Consider the following 12,174-nt stretch of genomic DNA (forward strand, 5'->3'; position numbering starts at 1 on the left):
TAGAAGAATAAAAGGAAAGTTAGACATGGAAAAAGTGTGACACATTGATGTACCTCATCAATAGCCATCAATATCAGGCAGGCACATGCATGGAAGTATCGCTGGAAAGGACTGTGATGTTATCGTGGATGACAAACGGAATTTGAATCTATCTGGCACAAATGATCACATATGTATACCACTTTAGGTATATAAAAAACATAAGCATTATGCAGAGGGTCCAGGGAATGAAAGTCCTTCTGGAATGAACTATAAACATTTAGGGCCCAATCCTATCTAACCACAATGCAGCCCCGAGATAACGGAACAGACATTCCCTTACCCTGAAGAGGCCTCAGTGACTGTCTCTCCATCACAGGAAGCAGTGCACGGCCCATTGGCCCGGCTGCACCAGCACTGGAAGATTGGATAGGATTGGGCCCTTATTGGTTTATTTTACTATTTTATTACTTATGTTACAACGGAATTCACTTGTGAACTACTCTTGTTGAATACAAATGTTCTTATCGATGATGATGATGATGATGATGATGATGATGATGATGATGATGATGATGATGATGATGTTTATATGCTGTGGGATCAGCCTGAAAATGGTGCTGTTCAAGATTCCTCTATATTTTTCCCTGCCCTGAGATATGCAACATACACACACTTCTGCAGTTCTTCAGGTTCTTGAAATTAAGAAAGAAGCCAGATTGGTAGCCAGTCTGGGACATGAAATGTATTATTTCTGCTTTCATTTAATTGAAATTAGAACAGCAACCTGGAAGGGAAGCAATCATGATTTGGACTGCAAGGAGGGGCATTTAATCCTTTCCCCCAAGCTGTAATGAAAATGAAATTACCCCTCGAGCTGCTATTAGCCTCAATATTGGGCCCTTGGCTGCTCTATACCAGTTTTCTTCAAGCAATGTTGTCTATCCAGGAGCATGTGTTTGCCTATCAAGGGCTGAGGAGTGGTTTGGGCAGAGACAACTGTTGCTCCACTTTTTGATTACATGATAAAAGGAGCTCCACAATTTCTACCAGCATCCCTGAAGGCCCAGCTTCAGAAAAGTCTGCAGAAGCTAGTTTAGTTCCTGATCATGGGGAAAGTACTGCAGAATCAGGTGGACAGGCTATCATTTATGTCAAATTCAATCTCAGAATGGCTGCTGTTGAGCAGCATGCTGTCCTCTCTCAGTTGCAAATCTGTATTTTTTTTTACAGCTTGACAGACACTGTGAATCTTCAAGAATTTATGCAAAGAGCCAGCAATTTCAATTCAGAAGAAGGTTGTTGCATTGCAAGGAACCTCTGAAATGCAGAAGATGCAAATGCGAAACTACTGACAGGTTGAATCACCATCTTGCTTAGGTTATTTGGGCATCCAATAATTTTGTTAATGCCTGAAGAACAGAACTGGAATATTCATTTGGAGCAACATTAACATTCCTGTGAAATTACTCGCTCAAAATATTCTGCATGCAAATCTGTTTCTCAAAATTGGCAGAAGGCAAATTTCTGGCAGCAAAATACACGTACTGGAGTATGACGTTCCATTCACTGACTTTTGACTTGTTTGGTTTGACTTTTGGGAGCTTGTAGCAGGATGCAAATACAAGATATAAAATTTGAAATAGGTGGGATGCAAATTAGATCTGGCATTCTGGTCCTGCCATTGAAGACAACACCACCTCCTGACTAGCACGAACTATGGTACACTCTTAGAAAGATCTTGTTCAATGGGAGAGGGCAAAGAATGCCAGGATGATTCAGAAGGTTTACACTTCCCCACAATCTGTAAATAAGCAGTCTCCACTTTCTAATGCAATTTCAAATTTAACTGCATGGCTTGTTTATTCTTTTGCACAATAGTCTCTGACTAACAGTGGACCTGCCTTATCCACTGATATGGTATCCACGGATTTCACTATCTGTTGATGCCGGAATGTTAGGGTCCACTTTTAAAAGTGTTCTAACAAGTCAAAATAAGTCAGAAAATAGCCTTTTATACCATGGTGCTGCAAAACCGCAGCTGCTTTAACATCATTTTTTTTCCTTACAACTATTGAATCTTCTTCCTGGAAATAGAGGCGATCCCAAACAATAAGGATCATGTAGTGAACAGGATGGTGTCATGGTGCTGTATATGACTACAGTACAACATCACTTAGGGCAAGCAAAACTGATTCAGAATAAGGACAATTTTTCCTGAACTGGTGAATTGTCATTTTTTATGGCAAAAAAATAAGGATTTCCCATGTTGCTGAACATTCTGGACATTTTGGAAAAGCGCCCTCCTTCGAGCTTATCCCCTAGCAAAAAGGAACTCTAATTTCTCCTCAAGCTTCTGCAACCCACAGTAGATTAAAAAGCTCAGCTGCATTTGTAAGAGCTACAAAAGTTTCTTTAATATTTGAAGAAACATTCTCCAATATTTCAGTATAAATTGTGCTGTCATACTAAGCCAAAAGCAATCCCCTGCAGTATTCATTCACAATGGATGAGCAATTTCAGTAGCATTACACAGACCTGCCTCTAATTGCCATGAGGAATTATAAAGTGGCCTTGATAGACAGACAGCTTTGGCAGGCTTGGTGGAGAATAGCAATCACAGAGTCCATATTTTTCAATAGACAAGGCTTTTTTTTTTCCTTGTTATTGTTACTCCTGTGTTATTCCTTGTTATTGTTACTCCTTGTTATTGTTACTCCTGTGGACTTGCTGTCCACACTGGATAAGCAACCAAACCTCTAAATCTCTGCTGGAAGTCAAAAATTAGGTCTGTCTACAGCAACAACTCATGTCTGAAGGCAGCCTCGCTGTAGCTAAAATGAAAAATGCAATAAATTGCTTAAAAATATTCTGTAGGTATCTGGAAGAAGCACCACAGTCATTGATTTGTATCACTACTAATCTTTCCTAGGTATGGAAAACACAAAAAGCAACAGGAAGTCATTTATATTTGCTTAAACAGTGTTATCAGCTGTTAACTTTCAGCAAGATAAGCCAACACAATGTACTTAGTTGTTTCCTACATTTTGCAATTTGAGCTAAATTACAGAGTCTGTTTAACATATTAGTTTGCATTTGGAAAGGATGTTTTTTTTTAAAACAAGCATTTAACTTTGGACTGCATGTGCAGTTGAGTTAGGCAGGAGGTGCATCTAGAGGACATTCAAAGGGGCAGAGTGTGCTCCAGTGCCTCTCAGATGCTTCCAGCTCATGGCCAATGAATGAGCAGTTATCAGGCCTACTCCAGTATGAAAGGACTTAGTTATGTCTGATTTCATCACATCAGCTTGTGGACTCCTTGGGAGCTCACTACACATCTTGCCTTTGACTCCTTGAGATGTTTCTCCCACTATCTGCTGACACCAACAGCCTTCATTCTGCTACCAGTCCATCACCTAGCAGGTTTGTGAAACTTAATTGACTAGTTCACAACAAAAAGATGTCAACAAAATTGACAGTGCACAGCAACAATCAGTATGTGCTTAACACTTTGTGAACACTTAACATACTGCACTTTCACACTTCTTTGTTTTTCAGCAAGCAGTCTTCTGGATGGGGTTTCTGTGGCTCCCACCAGTATGAGCCAATATGACTCCTGTCCATGCTTTTCACGATCATCTCAATTTCAGTGCTGCACCAATCTTTCCCCCCAAAACTGGCACAGAAAGCGTATGTGAACACATTTTCATAGCCTCCATTTCCTCCAGCTGCTGTTCTTAAGCATCATTTTGGTTTAAACCTGAAAGGGATTTATCACTGTGTAATCCCAGGCAATCATAATAATACATGTATGTATTAATAATACATGTATTATTATTACATCATGGACCGTGTAGTGATGACACAATGATGTCATGACACTATAACTTGATTTGAATTTGGCCATGACATAAAGGCCAATGAAAGCCACCCATTGCCCTCATTCTGACTTGGAAGTCCAGATAATAAGGGCTGGCTATTCTTGATTTTTATTGTGCTACAGTTTCACTGCCTACCAGCACTAGGCAAATCTTTCACTCTGATCCAGCTCTCATACTGCATGGATAATTGGGGTACTCACATTCTCACACTGAAAATAGCAGAGTGCAGATGCATCCGCATTCAGGGAAGCACCCAGGTGTGATTCATTCATGCCACATTATTTTCAATAGGATGTACATCTGGATACACATCCAAGTATACGTTTCCACCTACATTCTGCCTAGCTAGCAAACAACACGATATGAGAGCAAGGGAGTGTTAGCCTGGTTGTCTTGGCAATGAACAGGATGCTCTTCCACTCAACTACCACCCCTTTGGAATAGCATTTTGCAAAGGGCTGCAGAACCCAAAATAGCAATACATTTTTTTTTTGGGGGGGGGGGATTATTGTTCAGAAAATACACACATTCCAGCACAGTAGCACTCTGTTTCCTTGCACAGAAAAAGGGAAAAAAGTCCTCTAGATTACAAGATTTGAGTCGTGTCAGACATGAAAAGATGTACAATATTTCTTATGCAACATAAAAGCCATTTGAAAAATTTTAACGTGTGGGTCAAGTCCAGGACAGCAGGCAGTTGCTAGAGAGGCATATTTTTTAATCCTTTAATCTTCCCAATTGCACAGAGCTTCATTATGTTAACACTAGGGTACTATCTTCTATAGAGAAACTCAAAAGCTATTTGTCTAATATAAATTCCAAATTTCTTAAGGAAAAAAGAAAATCTGTACAGAGACTCAAAAATAGAGCATTCCCTTGTTAACTTCTGAGAAAGAAAGATAAGTATAAGAGGCTGCAGTTGAATAAGAGAGCGTAACCTTCTTACCAAGTATACAGGGCTGCCATGTCTAACATGGCCTATAAGATAGAAAGATGAAGAAAATGGATTTGAGAGAAACAACCCTTCAGGGCTGAAGTTCACAGGCCAAAGGCCAGTTGATCTGTCTTGGGAAGAATGAAGCAGCTCCTTGTTTAAATTTCATTTCCCTATATGCAATTGCAAATAGCAAAGACACACTAAAAGTTGTCAGTGCACCAATGTTAGGTATTTATGTATAAAGTTGGAGCTTTAGCAACAACAAAATGCATTAGGAAAGGAACAGCACTTGGTGACAGTGCACATACATTGCATATAGAAAACTGTATGTTCAACCTCCAGCTTTCTGTTCAAAAGGTTTTTTTTTTCATAAGAAGAAAGACTCCTCCTCTCCTTCATGCCCCAAGCCCAATCTATCACCAAATCTTGCCACTTCACTCTCAACAACATCACAAAGATATGACTCTTTCTCTTTGTCCACCCAGCAAAAACACTAGTTCATGGGCCATTGTCATTTCTTGCCTATTTACTACTTCATCCTTGTCCTCTCTGGTCTTCTGTTGACGCACTTCAATCCCCTCACCTCCATCTAGCATTCTGCCACCAAAATTCATTGTTGCTTTGACCATGTCATGCCCTTCTTGAAATCTCTGCACTGAATTCTCCTCCACTCTTGAATTCAGCCCAAACCTTCAAAGCCCTTCATGGCCTTACCTCGCCCTACATCTCTACTCTTATATCATGCGACCCTCCTGACAAAGATCTTTGTTCCTTCAGATCAGTCCCATCACCTTCAGCAGCCCAAAGATCTTGTGCTCCTTCAGATAGCTCTCCCCCATCTCCCTTTCTGCCTCTTTTGCCTGAAATGCTGTGCCAGTTCCCGTGAGAGATGAGTCTTCTCTTAGTTCCTTCAAATTTCTCTTCAAAACCCATCCTTTCCATGAAGTCCTTGGTACTACCCCAGTTCCTTTTTATTACACTGAAACTAGCAGACCAATCCTATCCTGTGATGGCCTTATCCTATCCTGTGAACTGCTCTGGGTGATTCATTGTTTTTCAACTTAGCTGCCTCACAGGATTGTTGTAGGGATAACTAACCTTTTCTAATGGAAAGAAATCTAAACAATTCAAGCTTAAAGTCAAAGAACTGTGCGCAAAGCCTTGAATGGACTTTCCTAATCCCTTCCCTCTGTATCCCCTCCATCCCAGAGAAGCCAATTCTGTAGATTAGGTACCCTACCAGAACAGCTTGTGATGTGATATGGGGGGCTTAACTGGGTGGGGGGACAAATAAGGGGAAATTGGCAATTTTCCCTTCCTGGTCTCCTGCCCACACATAGGGGCACTTTGCATCCAAGCCATAATTATCAAAACAATAGCATAATGTATATTAGCTGTGCACTGCATTGGAGCTTGTGAATTGTGTGATGACCTACAAAATTTGTCTTTGCTGGCTGCCAATGTTTGGGTTTGGCCAGTCTTTCTCATTCACAGCATGCCTACAAACTCAGATATTCCATTCCATCCATCCAATATTTCCCTAATATTAGCTTTTACATAAGCAAACCTTCTTCTTACGGTAGCCGATGCATTGGGGAGAAGGAGTAGGTCACTGGAAGCTACACAGTTCAGGTTTCACACCATGTAGGCTTTAATATTAATTGTTTTCTAACTCTTACGAGCTGCTCTGAGCACACAAGGAGGCTAAGGTATATAATTAATTAACTTAACATAATGAAATGAATAAATTAAGCCTGATAATAAATAGCAATGTTATCCTGGGGGAGCTGCAGAGAAGTTTCATAATGTTTCTTAAACATATTTGGCATTTCTTTTGAAAAGGATTAAGTGGGGAACATGCATATATAGCGTGTATAAAAAACCTGGGCAGTCAGGTAACAGAACTAGGTATTAGCCTCTTTGTTCCTCACTTCAGGGTTGGTGTGACGTTCTGCATACAAAGGTATGTTCAAGGAAAAGCATCTTACTCATTTCCTTCTCTCCCAAGTTTGTGCTTTTTGAGAAAGTAGAGCTTACATTTTACTGCCACCTACTGGTCCAAAACAGAACCGTGCAATTCTCTCACCTGGGGGGACAATAAGCAGTTTTTGCTAAGGAACGAAAAAAGCCTACCAAGACACCCAGCATTATACAGCTGTTACTGTGTTCTTTTTGCAGATCGTTTGCAATGGCACTAGTGCCTGAACATCAAACTGACATATCAGAAAGCCTGCTCTTAGATACCGAGGAGAAATGTGACTCTGCTCCTCTGTAAAGCCTTCTTAGTCATCTAAAGAAAGGATGAATATAAATGCCCCTCTAATACGTGCTCTGATGCTGAATGAAAATGACTCCTGTACTCTACAAGGGACATGCTAATACTTAAACTCACATACTGTATATGCAGTCAACCCAGCAGCTTGGTCATTTATGACAAGGATATGCCTGAAGACTATGCTTGCCTTTCCTTACTTCTTTCAAACAACTGCAGTAGAGTTGTAGACTTGATCACCATAAGACAGTAAACCAAAAGGCAGAGAGACCAGTGAACACAGCAGTTTCATAGGAAAAGAGTACAGGGCTTTTTTCAGAGTGTACAGGACCTTTACTGTCACGGCAACACAGAGAATCCATGAGATCTGGTACAAAATGTATATTCAACCACACAGCTCTGCCAGCTTAATTCCTGGTCTAATACTATGAACTCTTAGGAGAGAGAATGGAATAAGAATGCAACTATCAAGCCATCAAAGATGAAGGGAACCAGAAATGCATGCATGACCATACACTTGCTTACACAGACAGGTCAGAGATGGAATAACACCCCCCCCCCCCACACACACACACACACCAAAGTGCAAAGCAGGCTGTCTCACAGAAAGATTCCTACATGAAATACTACCCATGCAGATTTCCAAATCTGATTGAATGTTGTCACCTATTGGTCCAAAACAGAATCTTGCAATTCTCTCACCTGCCAATTACTTTTGGCTTTGAAGACTACCCCATGATATGTCAACAAGTCTTTGATGAGATACTCTGAACCACTGGTTCCCAACTGGTTCCCAGTGGGGACCACAGCTAGTTCATGACACCTGAGAAGTGGTCCGCGAGGTCTCAGGGAAAAGAATTGCTTATGATCACTTCCAGCATCTTTCTGAGCTAGCAGTCCCCCATGGACCACCAGAGAGAGTAGAGGATGGACCACTAACAGCTGGAAGCAAAAGCAGCAAACCACACATCTTCTCTACAAATAATAAATCTCTAATAAATCCTTTCTAATTACAGGCAGCCCACATTATCTGTGGGTTCAGTACCTGCAAATTTCTTCATCTGCAGGTCCCCAAACCTGTGGTGTGGGTCAAAGTGGAGCCTCTGGAGGTGAGGGGAGCTGAGCTCCTCTCACTTTCGTAGGCTCTTCTGAAGCCCGCAGAAGCCATATACGTCCACCCGCAGCCTCTGCGGCCTTCAGAAAAGCATTCAGATTGACTGGAGCTCAGCTCCAGTCAGGTGGGGGGGGGCGAAAACCGCAGGTTTCAAACACCTGTTGTTTTCCTTATTGACAGGGGCTCTGGGAATAGAACCCCTATGGATAATGAGGACCACCTGTATTACAAATTTAAATGTATTTTGTGGGGGGGGGGGTTGTTGGGAGGTTGTATGTGGTCCCCAGCAATTCCAATTTTGGCCTCAGTAGTCAGCAGTCTCCTAAAGATTGGGAACCACTGCTGTGAACTATAGGGACATCATTCTTCAGTTGTGTCCTCTGGGATGGGAGCACACTAATGGCAACTTGAGAGGACCGCTATGAATCCAAAAGCCTGGAAGATTCATGTTCAGTTTTATGTAAAAAGTTCTTCGAGCCCACCTCTCTCACAATGGAGTTGCCAACTCTGACTGAAGCTATTTCTGTAGATTTCTTCCCCCCCCCCCCTCAATATGACAGGGAGGCACTGTAAACATCTCCAGGATTGCTTCAGGACTCGCTTAGAGTCTGCTGCAGATACCTGTAGTCTCCAGGCCAATCCTGGAGGTTTGGCGACCCAACCATCAGGGTCTAATGACACATTATAGGCTGTTGCTGCTTTTGTTTTTTCAAAGGCCATTTTGAAAGGCCACTTCCTTGACCAATCTCTGGTGGGAAAGATCAGTTACTTAACTCTTTCTCATTGGGCTATTTTTCTATTGAAAATCTTATGCTCACTACTCTCTCACATTCACACCTATGTGCTTTTCCTCTCTCTGGGGAAAATATGCTGATCCCCATATCTATTCTTCCATGTTGAGAATTGCAGCTTGTGCCTGGTTTTGATCAAAAAGAACGCCTGAGGGGAAAGGATTTAGCAGCTGCTTCCCCATCATTCAAGACTGCAAATTCCCATAACATTTTTCTTCTTTTAAAAAAAGAGGAGGAGGGAATGTACTGCAGCTCTCAAAAAATCAGAAATCTCCTTACTAAAATCATTTGTTAAGAGACTAAGCAGTTAAAGATCACTATCTGGGGAGGAAGTAGCACAATTCAGATAATCACTTTTAACTTTAATTATTCTACTTGCATAGAAAGAGCTGCGCATTGCAGTTCTATGAAACGGAGCTACATTCTGCCAGGTTACTTTTTAGTAACCTGGTGTTATTAGTTAGTTGGTGTTATTAGTCTTTCAGATGTCAAGAGTCCTTAGTCTTCCTTCTGTTTGCCTGTCATTAAATAAGACAAGTTTAATTGCTGCAACAGCTCCAGTTTGCCTTGTGCTTTGCCAAAAAGCATCAGGTTCTGCTTCCTCAAATGGAGATAAACAGGTGGTGCAAGAATGCAGGGATTACTGGAGCTTTATAAAGCACACACAGGGAAAAAAAACATACTGCATATTGGGAAGTACCATCTGGCTAAAAACACTGCAGTTTATTTCCATACGAATTTCTTCTTCCTGAGTTCCTTGAAGACTCAGCAGTTTGATGTTACTTGGGTTGTGCACACTGGCTTCAGATCTAGCATAAGCAGGAGTTTTATGAGAGGTTGGCCTGTTCTGGCAACGCCAGAAAGCCCATGCCCATCAGAGAAACCACTTGGTCTGGCTGACCCCTGCCCTATAGTACCCGCAGTAGTGCCTGAAGGGAGACAGCATCATTGGGGAAGCACTGCAAGGCTCTGTCCCAGAGCTCCCAGAAACCTGGTGCTGACAGTGAGCAGAAAGTACTGCATGTCTTTCATACATGTAATTGACTTGTGGAATTTAAGGCCATGCTAGGTGCTGGCAGCCACTAACTTGACAGCCAGGATGATGTAGTGGTTTGGGAGTTGGACTTAGACCTGGAAAATCCAGGTTCAAATCCCCACTCAACCATGAAGCTTCCTGGGTGATCTTGGACCAGTCATTATCCCTCAGCCTCAACTACTTCACAGGGTTGTTGTGAGGATAAATAAAGAGGGAAGGAACTCTGTACACCACCCTTAGGTCCTTGGAGGAAGGCTGGTATAAAAATATGAATAAATAAAATAACCAATAACTTAAATAGCTTAATAAACAAGTAGGCAGAACCTTAGTGGATAGATCAACCAACCAACCAACTCACCTGATCATTTGAGAGGAGTGGGGTTTGAATTTTTCCTCTCACTGAGATTTTTCTCCCTACTGATTTTAGTCTTTTAGTTTTAAATTGTGGTTTTAGGTGTTTAAATTTATTTTTAGTCCTTTTAATCTTTGATTTTGTAGTGTACTTTGTTGTTACAATGAAGGGAGCTGCCTTGGGAGCCTTTAAATAAGATAAATAAATAAATGAACTTTACTTAAGTGGAACTTTCATAAATAGAAGCTGTACATTTCTGACTAGCAGCAAGTGGGGACAAAGCAAAAAAGATGGCCATTCATCTTCATGGATCTTTCTTTGAGCACCACAATGGCCAGTGTTGAAAAGAAGAGTGTTTGATTAGGTGGACCTTAGTCTGATCCAACAAAGCTAAGCTTAATGTCCCAAAATGTTTAAATCTCCAGGTAAGTCAATAATCAAACTGCTAGGTCATGTCATGAAACAATCCTGATGTTGTTGGCTGTTGGCCTATTGTGTCTGTGTATGGTGGGGGGGTACCATTACCACTACAAAGTAGCAATTGGTGGTTCACACCATTACAAACTCTGAAAACAGGATGAACTCATGTTTTATATTTAAGAGAGAGAGAGAGAGAGAGAGAGAGAGAGATGCACCTTCTAGCTGGAGAGGTAATGTGGATTGCTTACAGAATAATGGATAGAGTAAAATGCACCAATTCCTCCCCCATTTTGGCTAATGAAGGGTGTGTCACAGCAAGGAAAACATGTATTGGAAGTACAGAGGCAATTTCCCATTTATTCTTTCTTTTGAACGGGAGTCCACTCTAAAACTCTTATCTGCTAAGTTAACAATTCTGACTTGGAGAACAAGGAAAAAATACACATGTAGAAAGGAAGAAGCGGTATGAAGTGGACTGAGCTCAAAATGACCACAATTTGGGGCCCTTTGAAAGTTTTTGCAAATGATTGGTCATTCATTCACTGGGCAGAGAGGCCCAGAGACCATCGGTGTTTAAAGATCACACAAAATCAAGCCTGGGAATCCAGAAGGTCCCTGATTCACTCTCTCAGCAGCTTTCCAGATGATTTGGGACTCACGCTGGTGTCATTTATTGCTACAGCTGCTAGTTGCTCAGCTCATTAGTTTCAACTCGTTAGGTCCACCCTACTAAGGGGGGGGGAGTGAAAATAGTTTGCTGTTGCCATTACTGAACATTTAATATTATGTCATTAGAAGAGTCAATCTGAAGAATGGAAAATGGCCATCACAGAACCAACCTAGAGTTTGTGCTTCTCTTCATGATATTGCTCCCACAAAGTTCTAATTACCCTGATCTTAAAACCTAGGGATTGTTTTAAGGATGCTTTAAAAAAAATTCCCATCTTTCCACAACAAAGCAAAACATTCCAGGAGGGAAAACAATCAAACAACATCTTAAGAATCCCAATCGAGAGAATTTCTCTCCACCCATAGAGACCTCAGAAAGAGTGCCATCTGTAACTCTGGAAGTTTGCTGCCAGTCCATGTTGACATTACCAAGGTAGAAGAACCACAGATCTACTTCAATATAAGGAATCTTCATATACCTGTTCTGCCCAGTGGCATTGCTAGGGGGTGCGGGACGCATGGGGGGACACAAGCACTACTAGCCAAAAAATTTTAAATCTTGGTATTTTTTAATAATACCATCATGTTATATATATCATTTGATGAGGAATCTCATGCAGAATGCAATGAAACAAGCCATGGCATAGCCAAAACAGTGGGAGTGGGGAAATGGTGCATCACCGTGCCCACCACCTGGTGCATTGCGCTGCCCATTGCATGGGG

General features: G+C 41.4%; 1 protein-coding gene across 2 annotated transcripts in view; it reads right to left on the reverse strand.

Moving 5' to 3' along the window:
• OXR1 (oxidation resistance 1) overlaps window positions 1-12,174 on the reverse strand; it is a 275,460-nt gene that overhangs the window by 170,754 nt on the left and 92,532 nt on the right. The window lies entirely within an intron of this gene.

This window comes from Tiliqua scincoides, chromosome 4 (genome assembly GCF_035046505.1).
Source record: "Tiliqua scincoides isolate rTilSci1 chromosome 4, rTilSci1.hap2, whole genome shotgun sequence".
NCBI lineage: Eukaryota > Metazoa > Chordata > Lepidosauria > Squamata > Scincidae > Tiliqua > Tiliqua scincoides.